At 42.9% G+C, this 15,927-nt stretch overlaps 1 long non-coding RNA gene across 1 annotated transcript; it reads right to left on the reverse strand.

Annotated features, from left to right (window-relative positions):
• Positions 1-2,437: 2,437 nt before the first annotated feature.
• On the reverse strand, positions 2,438-14,765 carry Gm52623. The gene is made up of 3 exons (XR_003954607.1): positions 14,450-14,765; positions 12,957-13,139; positions 2,438-3,688 (listed from the first exon to the last, which is right to left on the reverse strand). It is a non-coding gene; the product is annotated as a predicted gene, 52623 (long non-coding RNA).
• Between the last annotated feature and the right edge of the window lie 1,162 nt (positions 14,766-15,927).

Below are 15,927 nucleotides of genomic sequence, written 5' to 3' on the forward strand. Positions count from 1 at the left end.
GCTGACATAAAACAATTTTACCATACTTCTATAAAATTAGTCCCCAGGTCCATCTACATGAACAGTGGTTATTCAGATATTTATTTGATTTGATTATAAGTAGTTATTGCTTATATATTTTAAAAAGTCATTTCCTTTTGCTTTTGGCTGTAAAAGTAGTGATAAAATGTGGTTGATTTTAAACAATTAGACCTTCATGGTTTCATTGAACGTTTCTCAGAGAGCAAAGAATACTGATACTTATGGATACAGTTCTAAAGTTTCCAACAAGTTCGTTAAAAAGTGTACTTTCCTCTTAGAACTAACCTTCAAGGCTCCTTGGGTGTAATGTGCTGCACCATCTTACATAAAACACTTCGGTGCTTCTGCGATGTTGCTGACAGTTTTTAGCATTTATCATTGGAGCCTGGAGATGAGCAGCCAGCAATCTGTGGTCAGAGGCCAGGAATATTTGGGAACAACCTCCAATGCCCAGGACACCCCGACTGCAGTCACTCCATAATATCCTTCATGTGGAGGTCCAGAAGCCTGGCATAAACATATGGCTAGACTGGCTGTGCATGAAGATGTGCTGTTCAGACACCTGCAACAACTCTTGGACTCGAAACACCCAGAAAGCTAAGTTCAGCAGCAGAATTTCATAAAAAGGTCTAAACCCAGCCTCCGAGAGAACACGAAGCCAGCATTATGCGTATAATACTGTGAATGTCGGAGATAAGGCTGGGCACCACTCTTCCCCTTTCCTAATCACCTCAGCCATTGGGTAGGCTTCTTGTTAATGGAAGCAAAGCAAAATTCCGTCGTGAAAATATTGGATATTCCAATTAATAAATTCCAAATAAAAGTGGAATTAAGCTAAAAATGATAAAGAGCCCTCGAGTGGCTTGTTGATTAGAAACTACTGTGGCTCCTCGTCTGGGCTGCAGCGCCAAGCAGGCAGCAGCTGCTGATAATTTGGTGCAAGTAATTGTAGAGCCAATAAGTTGAAGAAGTGCTTATTAAAAGAAACGGCTTTCCTATCTGCGTGTAAGTTCAATTGAGTAATGCACTCTACATGCGGTCTGACACTGGGTAAATTATACACCTGATTTAAAAACACTCCATCCAGAAGAGCTCCTATTTTGCTCATCCATAAAATTTTTACTTTCTCCATCGCTACTTGCAGCAATGTAGGCATAATATCTATCAAATTAGGCTTGGAGGACGCCTCAGTCTGGCACCCTGCGGGCTGGAAACATGTGCTTAATATTACTGCAGTGCTTTTAACCCCATGAGTGCCCAGGCTTAGCCCACACAGGCACAAGGAATGTGCTGCTCTTTCCTTTACCTCCCCCAGAACACATCCGAGACAGGGGTGGGCTGAATCACGAGGTAGAGAATAGGTACTGGAGTTTAAGGGAGCTCAAACGACGTGAAGTGTCTGAACCACCGTCTCCCAATTCTTAGAAACACGTCTGAAATGCAAACTTTGGAAAGCAGACCATTCTGGGTTAACTAAGAAGCTATGGACAGTGGGGCACAGCGTACAATAACAGCATGTTCTGGGGAACTCTTAGGAAGGTGACCATGGGATGTGTTTTACTTAAGTATGTGACTATCCAGATGACTAATTAATTCTAATGAATAGTCCTTTCCTTCTGTCTGATGAGTGCCAGGCAGTATGTACACCAGATGTGAAACATACTGAAACATAAAGCAGGCAACACACATGTTTTCTTGCAACCCAAGGCATTAAGCAAAAGGATCAAGCTTTCCACAGACCACCAAAATAGGATGGAAAACCATGAGCACTCAAAAGACATTTGTTCTCATTCATTCATTCATTCATTCATTCATTTGAGAAGATAGTGCCTGACTCACAGACTGCCCACTGACCCATGCCCCACTCTCTACCCAGTGGTGCTTCCCTGTTGTAGAGCTAAGAACACATGTACACACAAATCCATGTTCTTTCAGACTGCGGCTGCAGGGGCATCTTCTCTTCCTCCTCTTATTTTATGACTCTGTGTATAGCCCGCAACACAGAGTGTCAATGGGGGAAAGTATACTTACCAGAGAATTTTGTGCCCACTCTTTATTTATTCTTGATCTAGGGGGGCACCCTGATGTCAATTTAGCTCACTGTGGAGTGCTCTGAACATTAATGTTCTGTTGGCTGACATTTTGTTGTAAATGTTCTGTACCCCTCAAATCAGTCTCATGAAATTGGTTACTGGGATTTTAGCCCCCAAAGACAGGGCTCTGCTCTCTGGGTATTGATCAGCTAGGCTGTAGGGCAGTGCTTCTCACCCTTCCTAGAGCTGTGACCCTTTAACATAGTTCCTTATGATGTGAGGAAAATTATTTTCATTGTTACTTCATAACTATAATTAGCTACTGTTCTAAATCATATTGTAAATATCTGTGTTTTCTGATAGTCTTAGGTGACCCTGTGAAGGATTGCTTGACCCCCTCCCCCAAAAAAGGGATTGTGACCCACAGGTTGAGAACTGCTGCTGTGGGGACAACTAGATTCCAGAAACTAGAATAAATCTGAGAAAGGAGAAAGAACGGGAGAGCAGGGGGAGGGGGAGGGAGAATGAGAAATGAAAGTGAAGAGAGAGGGGAGGGAGGAAAAGTGATTGAGGGATGGTCTAGAGTAAGAATCAGATCAAAGCACAAGAGAGCCATGAGAAACCAGGAAACCAGAATTATAGGAGGAGCAGTTCCACATAGGCATCAAGAGCTAAGAGATGGATTATTCCTGGGAAACAGACCACTGGACCTGGAGGGAAGGCAGAAGGGGCCAGGAGATACCTTGTTTGTGGAATGAATGAATCCTTGGCAGAGAGGCAAGTATTGAGTGTGGGTTTCTTCCATAAAGCTTGGCAAGAGGGTGGAAGTTGGAAGAGTTGTATCTGGGAAGAGAGAATCTTGCTGTAAGCACAATGAAAAGGGTAGATTTGATCCTGGCTTCGCCATCCCGGGGAGCAAATGAGCCTCACTGTACCTGCCTCAAGGGGTAAGAGGACATCCATAGCCATACCTGAGAAACCAGCACTTCCATGGGCTCCCTAAATGACAGGGGCAGTTATTCTAGACAAGAGATACTCAAAGACTCAATGCTGAAACTTCCTCTGTATTTTTCGAACTTCTTGTGAGGTGCATTTTAAGATCCAAATTACTTGGCGCCTGCCGTGAATGAAATTGCCATGCACTCCAGCACAGGATGTTCTGACAGTCCTATTCCTGGTACAGCTGGGCAAATGACAGGACTCTGTATAGAACTTAAAGGGATTTACTGACCAAATGGCAAACTCATTTCTGCTACATCTTTGTGGAGTGTAGCAGATCTTACCCCAAGCTCATCCCGGAATACCTGGAGCCAGGCAGGGCTTACCTTTTTCTGAGTCTAACCTGCCTTTCTATCTATCCCTCCTCTCCTATGGGTGCTTGGGAAGGTAATCTGTAGAATCTGTCTACATTCTTCTTATTCTGCTTCTCTGTTGACTTAAGGTTAGAGAGAGAAGGACGGATGTAGTGGCACCTCGGATGGCTTTCTCCTTGGGCATTTCAGTTGAGGTGTCATTGTTTATTAACTGGCCGAGGAGTGCCACTTGCCTCTGGGAAGGTAGTGCCTGAGCTTTCTTGCTTCTTCTTCTCTTCCATTCAGACATATCTTCCAATTCAGAAGATTGCAGAATTGTTTCTAAACACAATACAGAATATACATATATAGAAGATTATTTAAGAAATAACTTTACACACACACACACACACACACACACCCCACAGATACTTTTCTCAGAATACCAACTCACCATTATTGCTTTATTTTTCTTTCTCGTGTGTGAGGAAGGAGGATGCTAATATGTATTACTTAATTTTAAACTGTGTTTTGGTCAGGAACCCTGATGGTCACCTGTAAGGGTGACCAACAGCAAACAAATGTTCTTATCATATTTGTGACAAGATGCCTAGTAGACCCTCCCAGAGTTCACTTGGATGTCTCAGTATAGAACTTGGGGAAATTCTGGTCTACTCTTTTGATTGATAATAGGAACTTGGATACAAGGTGGCTGAAGCCATATGGTACTAACCATGGGGCAGTACTTTCTGCGTATAAGAATCTCTGCATATGGAGGAGCTAGAGAAAGTATCCAAGGAGCTAAAGAGATCTGCAACCCTGTAGGTGGAACAACATTATGAACTAACCAGTACTCCGGAGCTCTTGACTCTAGCTGCATATGTATCAAAAGATGGCCTAGTCGGCCATCACTGGAAAGAGAGGCCCATTGGACACGCAAACTTTATATGCCCCAGTACAGGGGAATGCCAGGGCCAAAAAATGGGAATGGGTGGGTAGGGAAGTGGGGGGGAGGGTATGGGGGACTTTTGGGATAGCATTCTAAATGTAATTGAGGAAAATACATAATAAAAAATATTTTTAAAAAAGAAAAAATGATGTAATAAAATAATAAACTCAAAATAAATGAGTATATACATATATATATATAAAGAATCCTAGGATGTTCTCTTTCAAATTCTAGTTTTCTTTTCATCATTTTCCAATTCTGATCCTTTGAGACTTCCAGATACTGCTCCCAAATTCCTCTGCTGTTCCCTGTTTTCACTTTGGTTTGTATGTGTTGCTACTTTTTTGTTCTATTTTCTTAGGATCTGGGAGTGTACACTACGCTCACTTCGAACTCTGAATCCTTTTGCCTTAGCAGCTCAAGAGTTCAAGGTAGATCACAGGCATGTGCCACCATGCACAATAACGTATTTATGTTGTGTTTTATTTTAAGTACCAGCATCTACAAGGCAATATAACTCATTCCCAATCATTCCAAATGACTCAACCTAGCAGTGTCTTCAGTTTCAATAGTCTCATCTGTAGATAGAAGACAGCAGTGCTTTTATGTCACCAAACAAAGCTACAGGATTAATCTAATAAGAATTTCATGCTCCATATAGAATTAAGTCTGTTAGCCTGATGCTCAATGTGACTCTCAGGATTAATGTTAATAAAGCAGAATATTAAGAAAGCTAGTTAAAAACCTGAGATCAGAATGAGCCTTAAGCAGTTAACTAAACAAATTCCAAAACTTGCTAATGTCTCTCCTCCAAATCAGTGGAACAGGACTGAGAGAGGAACAGGGGAAGGGAGAAGACAGGGCTTGATGGCACTGGATGTGGGGACAGTCTGGGCAGGCAGATACTCAGAGCTGCTCCGAGGAAGGAGCCTCAGAGGTATCTGCAGTATTTTAGCCACCTTTAAAAGAATTCTTTGTGAATTATTTCCAAAGTTTGGTAGAGAAGGACTTTTAACAGTTATTTAAACAAAAACATGCTAGACACAGATTTCAGGAAAGCAGAGTAGCCAAGAGAGAAAACAGATTGCTCATCACAGGGTAAAAATACCTTCCATTTATTGGACTTCCAGGATCTGGCTTTATGATAAGGACTCTATATGCTTCATTTTATCTAGTTCACATAACAATCCTGAGGTGTCAGCATTACCCTGTTTATAGACTAGGAACCTGAGACATGATCAAGGCTGAAATCGTCCCTAACTTTTAGAACTGATTGTGGACCGTCTGCAAGTGTTTCAATGACTACTTGTTCCTACCCCTCAGCTATGTTGATCTCTGAAGCCAAGTGAACAGCTTCCCATCTTGGAAATGTCTGTCAGGAACTATTGACCTGAGTTAATTAAAGCAAATTCAAACAGTTCAAAATAGCCCCACTAACTCACTAGCCAACTAACTGTGCCGTGGCCCTGCCATCACCTCACCACCTTCAAATACCATCTTGTCTGCTGGTTACTCTTGTCAGCTACATTTATCTTCCCATATGGAAGTGTACCCCTTGGTATCCCCAGGGAATCCTGGACGAGCCTAGCTGACTTAGCCTTATACCTCACCTTTCCTCCATCCTTCCTTAAAAGTATGTGCAAATTTAAGATGGGACCAACATTAATATGTAAAACAAAGAGTAAGTAACAGGTCTCAATGTTTTTTGTTTTTTGTTTTTGTTTTTTGTTTTTTGTTTTTTTAAAGCTGAGAAATGCCTTCATACCTAGTGATTACAAGTGACTTTAATTGTTGTGGTCACCAAATATTTGACAAGAACTGATTTACTGTGGAGGGGCCCTTTTTTTCATGGCTCCCAGTTTGCAGAAATACAATCCTTTTTTGCAGGGAAGAAAGACATGGTACCGCAGGATGCCAACTCATCGTTGTGTTTACAGGAGCCAATAGGAAATAGGTCCACTCTGTAAAACCTCAAGCCTGGATCCCAGTGGCACCACCTCATTAAGGTTCTACAAACTTCCAAAACAGATCCCCCTACTGAGAACCAAGTGGCTAAACATATGAGCCTGTAGGGAACATTTCTCTTTCAAACCACACCACTTCATGTTACTAAAACTCTCTTAGGACCTTCCCTAGGATTCCGCCCTTTTGCAGAATCTCTGGCTCTGGCATGGTTCCATGCTCAGCTCCTTTTTTGAGACCTACACAACACAGCCCATCACTACCCTAGTATCAAGAAAGAATGTCCTAGGAGTAATTTGCTCTCATGTACTAAGTCTGAAATTAATATTAGAATACAAAACAAGTCACAGAAAAACCTGAAGAGATGGGCTTTAAATCAGACAAGGAAAAAAAGTGGGGTCATTGCAGGTGGCAGAGCTAGTGTTTCCAGCTTGTTCCTAATAGTGTGCATCACAATAGAGGGGCTTACTGGGTGGGCTGAGATGCTTCAGGGACCACACCAGCCTAAGGTTGTTAGATGGGAGGCGTCTCCAGGTTTCTATCCTACCTGAATTCTTACTAACTTGCCATCTCTTGCTCCATGCCTGGCCCACGTGGTTTCAGAGACTGCCATCCTCACGGATCCTCACATCAGGGATGCAGGAAGGAAAAGCAGTTCATATCTCAGCAGCAGACACAGATAACCAAAGTTATCATCTATGTTCTGACTATCTAAAAACTATCAGAGCATTCAACCACATCAGACATTAAAGTAGCAAAGATGGATGTGGAAGTCCCCACCTGGAATCCTGGGACTCAGGAGGCTCAGAGAGGAGGATAGCCTCAAGTTCAAGGCCAGCCTAGTCTACATGTGAGTGTTAGGTCACTCTTAGCTGTACAGTGAGAGTCTGCCTTACAGAAATAAAAGGAAGAAAGAAGCCGGGGTGGGGGGCGGGTGGTGAGGGTGAAGACAGGAAGAGGAGAAAAAGAAGATGAAGTGAAGTGCAGATACCTGGATGGACGTCAAGGCGTAGGCTCAGGGCTCAGCAGAAATCAGATGGCCCAAGCTCAGAGGCTGGTGATGCGTGGATGGGTAAGGATGGGGTGACACTTCAGCAGGGCTCAGTGAGGCTCTGCTGATAACATTCCTCGCTGCACTACCCTCTCAAACACCCACAGGAGCTAGCTCACTCTACTGACAATTATAATAAATATTTCTTTTTACAGATTTCTTTTTCCATTTATTTATTCATTTATTTATTTATTTATTTATTTATTTATATATTTGTTTGTTTGTTTGTTTATTCACTTTGCATCCTGATCGCAGCTTCCCCTCTCCTTCCAGTCCCCCGCACACATGGCCCCTGCCCCTCTCCTTTTCACCTCTGAGAAGGGGGAGGCCTTCTCCCTGGGCACCAACCCACCTGTGCAATTCAGGTTACTGCAGGACTAGAGAAATATTCCCCGACTGACGCCAGACAAGGCAGGCTAGTTAGAGGAACAGGGTCCATAGGCAGGCAACAGTCAGGGCAATATGTTTTAATCCCTAGAGAAGAATTCATTGTATACTCAGACCTTTAACGGAGCACTCTAAGCAATGTACTTAGCTCTTAACAGGAGCACTCTAAATAGTATACTTAGCTCTTTACACGAGTACCCTAAGCAGTGTACTTAGCCCTTTAAAAGGATCACTCTAAGCATTGTACTTAGCTTTTTTTTTTTTTATAGGAGCACCCTAAGCAGTATACTTAGCTCTTTACAGGAGTACCTTGGTACTAAAGATTGTACCAGGCCATTGACAGGAACACACTGGTACTTAGCTCTATACTAAACCCTTGATCTAATGAAGTTGGAGTTTTCCATTTGTTTGAACCCAGAAGCAACGGTGTTGAAAGCAAAGCCCCTCCCCAGTCAGGCTCCTGGAAGGAGAGGATGGAAATCTCCTTCCGGGCCTGATGCCCTAACCATAAATCCGTCTTTAGTACCTTGCTCTAGGTCATGGTACTAGTGGCAAAGGTCATAGCTATCCTCAAAACGCAGGTTCTTTTCCCAAAGTCTCCTTAGCATGGCCAAACCCAGAAGCCATATGCAGTGTGCACGTGGTGGAAGGCTCAGGAGGATGACGAGGCCTGGCTCACTGCAGCTATGGGACTCAAGGGCCTTCCAAATCACTCCTCTTAGGTGTGGCTGGAAGAGCCTTTCCTCTGCCCACCACACTGGGATACTAGAAGACTCAATTGCAGTACATATGATGTATAAGTGTCACGGTGTTTACTCTTCAATGCTTCTGTGCTATGCTTGAAAGCACGGTTTAAATTCCTATCAAGCCTATTGTTGAACCATACTGCCAGCTCTCTTCCCAACTGGCCCAAGACCCTGCACTATGCAACAAATGAAGAGAACTCATTCTATTTGTAGTCTTTGTTTTACAAAAGTCCCTCTTACATTTTTTTTTTTATAGCCAGAGATACACATAGGGAGTCAGCCCTTGGGAGGATGCCTGAAGAATAAAGAGCAGAGAGAACCATAAGGCTTTGCACGAAGGTCCCACTGCACATTTAGCTGAGTAATTCATAGGAAACTTGGCACCTTTGAGTCCCAGGGACTTTGAAGGTTTGACACACAGATGCAACAGAGCAGACTAGGTGGGACTAATTTGCTTGCTCATATTTTTTTTTCTTCAAAAAATGACATCACTTTTTATAGCGAAAGAAATTGTAAATTTGAGCATAATTTATGAAAGTTCCATATGCTTTACTTTGTGCTAATGAAGATACTTTTCAACAGAGTGACAATACAGAATGAACAGACCCTTGACCCTGGCTCACAGCCTGGCAACAGCAAAACTGGTTGTATGGTGTAGATGAAAGGGAACACCGAATGAGTATGTGTAATATGACAGTGCTATGCTGGTCATTTACCTTTGCTGGGCCATCTGCTTCTTTAGAACAGCAATTAGGCATCACCATTGTCCCGTTACTGTGTACAGGAAGGCTGGGGCTCAGAAGGGCTAGGCAATGTGTACAAAGTCACACAGCCTAGTAAGAGTAGGTCTAGCCCAGGTTTGCTCAAAACATTTCTCTCTAGACTCTATTTTATCTTGAATGATAAGGACCTTCCTCACAACAGGGCTGAAAGGGTACCCTGGCTTCCTTGTCTCTGTCATCTGCCTCAGTTTGCTACTCTGAACTTGTAGGTCAAGACCCCAGGCTGGAGGGATGGTGCAGAGGTTATGAACACTGGACCTGAGTTTGGTGGCTCCCAGCGCCTATACTGGACTGGCCACAACCTCCTGTCTGTTCAGATCTGGGATATGTGATGCCCACTTCTGGCCTCCTCTGGCACCTGTACTCATGTCCACATCCACTCACAAACACACACACACACACACACACACACACACACACACACACACACTAGAATAAAAACAAAGTCTCTTAAAGAAAGTCATCTGATTATTAAGAAGCAATGATCTTTTTCTACCTGCAATGTTTTTTGGGGTCAGGTGTTAGACATTTTTTGGGCACTTGTTATAGGCTAGGCATGATGCAAATGCTGATAAAGGACAAGTATGAGGTCTCCCAAGGAGCTCAGAGTCTAGAGGTAAGCCAAGGCTCAGAGTGGTAAATGACCTGCTCCCTGCAGAGAAACAGTGCATGGAAAGGCAGTACTGGAGCAAGACCACACACAGAAACACATTACAGTCTCTTCACAGAGAGCTTAAGGAGGTTTTCAGTTTCACCAGGCCCAAACTCATCTCTCAAGGAACTCACCTATTTCCTGATAGCTTCTCTGTACTTGCCTCCAAAGCCATGAGGTGTACTGTCAATCTCCTGGGACACAGTGACTTTGTAGGCAGCTTATCAACTCTATTTTTAATGGAGAGATGACTGAAAAATTGGGAGGTTATGCTACCCTTTTCAGGAGAGGGGGATTTGCCAGAGAGCCAGTTTATTGTTACTGTATATTTTGTGTTTTCTCTACATCCTATCAATGAGTTTGTATATACTGAACCCAAACCGAATTTAGTAAGACACAATAATAATTTCAGTTATGTGTGTACAGAGGCAAGCCTGAGTAGCGTTAACAACTCAGAGGAGTTCTAAGAAATGCACCATTAGGTAATGTAGTCATCTAGCAGACGTTGTGGAACATGCTCACACAAATCATGGTGCCACAGGCCATTCACTCTAGAAGGCCTCTCTAGAGATGCAGTGAGTTAGAGATGTGTGAGGTGTTGCTGGCTTCCAGGTCACATTTTGTATGTATAACAATAAAATGTATGGAAAAATAACCAACCAATAGCACAGGTGTTTAGTCTTGTTAACAAGCAATGGTTACTGTGCAGAATTGCGTGTGCAGCTCTCTGTGTCTGCCCAGCGTGTAGGCTTGCGTAGTCCACATCATGGAGGGTGTGAGACTGAGGCACCGCAATAGGAATCCTTCAGTGCCACTGTAGTTTGTCACATACATGGCCTACCATTCATGGAAACATCCTGGATCAGCTTGTAAGTAGACCCACATGAGAGCTTTAGGTAGAAATTGATTGGTGAGCTATGAAGGCTTTTGCTAGGACTCATGAGAAATGCTATCTGAACTAAGCTTAAACTACTTGTTGAATTTGACTGTAATATTCACATTTCTATTTACAAAATAGTTTAGTATTAGGTTGAGAAGACAGATGAGTTTTTAGGTACAGATTTTTTTTTTTTTTTTTTTTTTGACTAAGCATTGGCCGGGAGAGATGGCTCAGTGATTAAAAGCCTTTGCTGCTCTTGCAGAAGATCTGGGTTCAGTTATGATCCCTGTCAGGCAGCTTAGAACCACTTGTAACTTCAGCAGGGGGGTGGAGTGGGGTGGGGAGGGGAGGAGGTGGGGAGGGGGGTGTCTGATGCCCATTTCTAACCATTGTGGCCAGCAGGTATGCATGTGGTGCAGACACATATTTGTAGAAAGCTGCAAATGCATGATAGATAGATAGATAGATAGATAGATAGATAGATAGATAGATAGATAGATAGATGATAGATAGATGATAGATGGTAGATAGATGATAGATAGATGATAGATAGATAGATAGATAGATAGGTAGATAGATGATAAATAGATGGTAGATAGATGATAGATAGATAGATGATAGATGATAGATGATAAATAGATAGATGATAGTTAGATAGGTAGGCAGATAGATAGATAGATAGATAGATAGATAGATAGATAGATAGATAAATAGATAGATTTTTTTCATACAAAGCTGAGCATGGCAGCACCTTTAATCCCAGCACTGAGGAGGATCCCTGGTTAGCTTTCCTAATCTACCTGACTAGCTTCAGGCCAGTGAGAGACCTTGTCTCAAAGGAAAAGTTGGCACCACATAAGGAGTGACAGCCGAGGTTAACCTGTGGCTTCTGCTTGCACGTGCGCACGAGCACACACACACACACACACACACACACACACACACACACACACACACACACTTAATATATGTATAGGCACACAGTACCAAGGATTCAACTTGGAATTGCTATAAGCAGTGCGATTACTACTCAGCTGCCCTGTGTCGGGATGGTATCCATCCACATAGGCATCACCTTGCTCTCATCCCTACCTAGAAGTTGAGCAAACCCAGCAGAACCTCCCCCAGACCAAGCCATGTTCACCATCACTTCTGGAGGGCACCAGAACCTGGATGCTTTTGTGCTTCTCTTAGCCACCAACCATGAAGTATTGGTACAATATCAATTTGTTGCTTTTCTTGGGATAATCTCCCCATTTCCTATCCCTAAGAGCCTCACAGAAGTTTTCTGAAGGGCGGCTTCCTCCTGTTACTGTTTTATTTTTGCTAGGAAGTAGCCAGATCTGTTGGGGGTCATCAAGACCACTGGATAGGTTCTGGGGTTTGGTGTCAAGGTACATTTCTGATGGGCCACCAGCATGTGTTTTCACAGAGTGACAAACAGATCAGCCTTCTTGGGAACATCTACTAACAGCCTGCAGAGCAATGGCTTTGTCACTGGCCCCCAAAGGCAGCGCCTTGCTGTGTGTTGTGTAATTTTTCCTTCTAACCCAGCAGAAAAGAGCAGAACATAGGAAGAAAATGTAACAATTTCTTTGATGCGTCCAAAGCGCTTGCCCAGTCTTACTAAAATGGAGCCAGAGAGCTATGTATGCTGCCGTGTGTTTTCATGTATCATCTGCAAAGAAAGACTGTAGCTCATTTCTTTCACTATCCTTCATGGCTGCAGATTGCTTGGTGCTGCCAAATTGGAGTAATACGTCTATTCTTGTACAATTTTTGAATCACCTATGTAAGCTAACAAAAGACAATCAGAAGTTTCTGAATATATTACCGTATCAGAGATATAAGCTGAGCATTGTGGCCCGTGTTTATAACTACATTTCTTGAGAGGCAGAGGGAAATGAATTGCCACAAGTTCAAGACTGGCATTATCCACATAGCAGGAGTTTTCTTTATTGGGTTAGTAAGTGGCTGTTCATCACCAGCTCCAGCTTCTGCTGGTGAAGGATACACCGAGATGTGCCTTGTGGATTAAGAGTAACTTTGCTTTCCTATAGCTGCAGAGCATGGAAGGGAGTCTGGGATCAGCACACCCAAAGCAGGCCCCATCAGACCTAAAGAGAGCAGCAAAGGTCCCTGGCATGGAGGCTGAATAAGCTGAGTTCTGCTCGCATCGTGTCCTGGTGACAGCCACTTACCTCCCTGACTCCCCCTCATCTGCTCTCAAATGAGAAGGTGGCACTGAGTGACACACAGCAGCGTCCTTGGGTGACACACAGCAGCTTCCTTGTCTGGAAACCAGCCAGCCTTGTCCCTGCCATTCTGTCAAACATTCAGGCCAACCTCGTGAAGGCACGTCAGGGCTTTGCAAATACTTCCACCTACAAAATAATAACAATCAAAGGAAATGAGGCTATCAACTTGAACGTGGGGGTCATAGGAGGGGCCTGAGGGGAGAATGGGAAAATCATATAGTTCTATTCAATTTACAGCATATATTTTAAGAAAAGTTTCACCAGAAAAGGGCCCAGTTCCGAGCTACCCAGATGAAGCCCTGTGCACAGTTACCCAGAAAGGGAAATATGATCCCCACAAAGTGTCTCAATTTGTTCTAATTAAAAGGACACATCAGCCAGCTTGTGAGCATCAAGTCTCCCTAGAAAGCAACACAGAACTCTGAGAAGGAGACCATTCTTTCACAGTAGAGGCATCCTCATCAATACCTCCATATGGACACATGGTTATCAAGTGTACATAATGAATGATATGCAGTGAGATGCATTGATATGGATGAGACAATTAGCTTGCTTGGTCATGGGAAATGGTAACAAAGACAGAAAACAGAAAGCTCTGGCGTAGTGGAACTTTTTTTCTTTAAATCATTAGACCATCATTTGACAACTAAAGAACCCACACAAAGCTCCTGTTGACTGTTGATTTGAATCTTCGTGGCATCTCCCAGGCTACACTGCAGTCCTGTTTCCCAGATAGCTTCTGCACTGTGACTTGCTGTCTTTGTGTGACATAAATCTCATGGAAGGATTCAAATACTTCCATGTATATGTTTTTACTTCCATTTTTTACTTCATGTATATGCATGTGTATGTCCATATGTGTGACTGTGTGTGTGAGATTGTGTATGTGTGTTTATTTGTATGATTATATGTGTGTGTCTATGTGTGTATGTGTCCTGCTTGCACTGTGCCACAGCTCACACATAATGGTCAGAGGATTAACTTGTTGAAAGTCAGTTCTCCCCTTCCACTATGTGGAGCCCAGGGATTGAGCTCAGGTTTTTCTTCCCTGAGCCATCTCACCAGCCCATGTGGAAGAACTTTAAATAGTGCCTGTTTGTCTGCTGGCAGTGTAGCATTGAAGAATAGTAAGTACATACGCAGGACCTCTGAGCACAGGCTCTTTGGCTGGTAAAGAACCCGATTCTCTCCTGTTGCAAGCGCTTCCTTCTGAGGAAGGCCTACAGGGTTGGGGAGACCGTTCTGTTCTGTAATAACTACTTTCCAGAGACAATGGCTGCCTTCCTGGTTGCACAAGACGAGCAGGAGACCTACAGAGAGGAGAAAATGCTGGGGCAGTAGGGTAGCATTTGTATTCAGAAAAGACACCTGATTAAGACAGAAAGGTTTGGGGGTTTTGTTTGTTTGTTGTTGTGCTAAATATAAAAATCCCTTACCTAAGTAAATGCCTCCCCCAGTTTGGAACCGTCTGGAGCCGTCACACGCATGCTTCTCAAACTCGAGGGCAGTGTACATACATGTAATTGGCCGCTCTCTCCTCTCCCCCGGCAGTCTGTGAAAATGCCCCTGCTTCTGCCGAGCCATTAAAAGGCAGCGCTTGCACCATACTGTGATTTGGAAGCTGAAGAAAATGGCCAGGACTGACTGATATCTGATAAACAGTAACAGGAGTCCGTTTATTGCACCAATCGTTAAATAATGGCGTTGATTATAAGGCAGCTAACTGCAGATGCAGTAATTGTCTGTCATAAATCTTAGTCACTTGTGACAGGAACACAATGAGCCGGAGCATCTGCTCTAGGGCAAATGACTTCTGATAAATATCAGCTCCACGAAAATGTACTTGGATGTGTCTCAATATTTTGGAGAGCCATTCATGTTGCTTCCACAAATGTGAAGTTATTATTGGTTTGTATTGATTTCACCACCTTTTTTTTTTTTTTTAAAGAGACAGAGAGTGACTCAAGGTTGCGTTGAATAGCATCTCGGCTCTCTTTATCTGATCTACTCATTCTCTCAAATGCATGTTTGAGTGAAAAAAAAAATAATTGCACTCTTTTCGGTAGATTGCTGCTCAGAAACACAGCCTGGGAAATTCAATATACAGCCTATAAAAAAAAATAACAAAAGCCAATGTTTGCTAAAGGGAGAGGGAACATGTTTGGGATTTTACAAGGATTTTTTTTGAAAGATTTTTAAGTCTTAAAATGCTAATCTCTAATGAATTTTAACCACCTGAAAATGAATTGTATGGTCTTCTACGATGCCCAAAGAGAAATGGTATTATCATATTTATTATAAAATTTACCCAGGAGATAATAGCTACACATCAAGAAATGTACTGAAGTTAAAACAAAAGTAAAAGCTACTTGGGGAAGTTGGCATTACATGAAGTTTTAGTAACTCCACATCTAAGAATATTTCTTCTAAATTGCTTATTTCCTAGTAAGCAGTTACTCTATTCAGGAGGCTTAGAAGTACAAAACCTTCAAATTTTATGTTTACCTGATGTAGAAGCTCAACCATGTAGCGTTCAGACTTGAAAATATGATTTAAAGATGTTGAGAGTAGTTTAATAAAGAAATATTGTGTCTGCATATAGCTGTTGATGGTAGTCAGAGGTACAGGGCTCATGTCTGGTGTTTCCATGCAAAGAAAATGAGAGGTCTTGCAGCCTTTCTATGAAGTTGCTCAATGTCTCCAGCTGAGGAGAAGTCTAGGTGTGTGTGTGTGTGTGTGTGTGTGTGTGTGTGTGTGTGTGTGTGTGTGTGTGATGGCAAGGAACTAAGTGTTAGTAGTGACAGATGACGTAAGGGGATTGCTTTTCTGCTGAGCTCTCCTGTGGGTGCCCGAGGTCTTCTCTACTGAGTGGCTCTGTCTCAGGCTGAAGTGCTTGGATGAAGCTGTCTATCTC

Source organism: Mus musculus, chromosome 3 (assembly GCF_000001635.26).
Source record: "Mus musculus strain C57BL/6J chromosome 3, GRCm38.p6 C57BL/6J".
Classification (NCBI taxonomy): domain Eukaryota; kingdom Metazoa; phylum Chordata; class Mammalia; order Rodentia; family Muridae; genus Mus; species Mus musculus.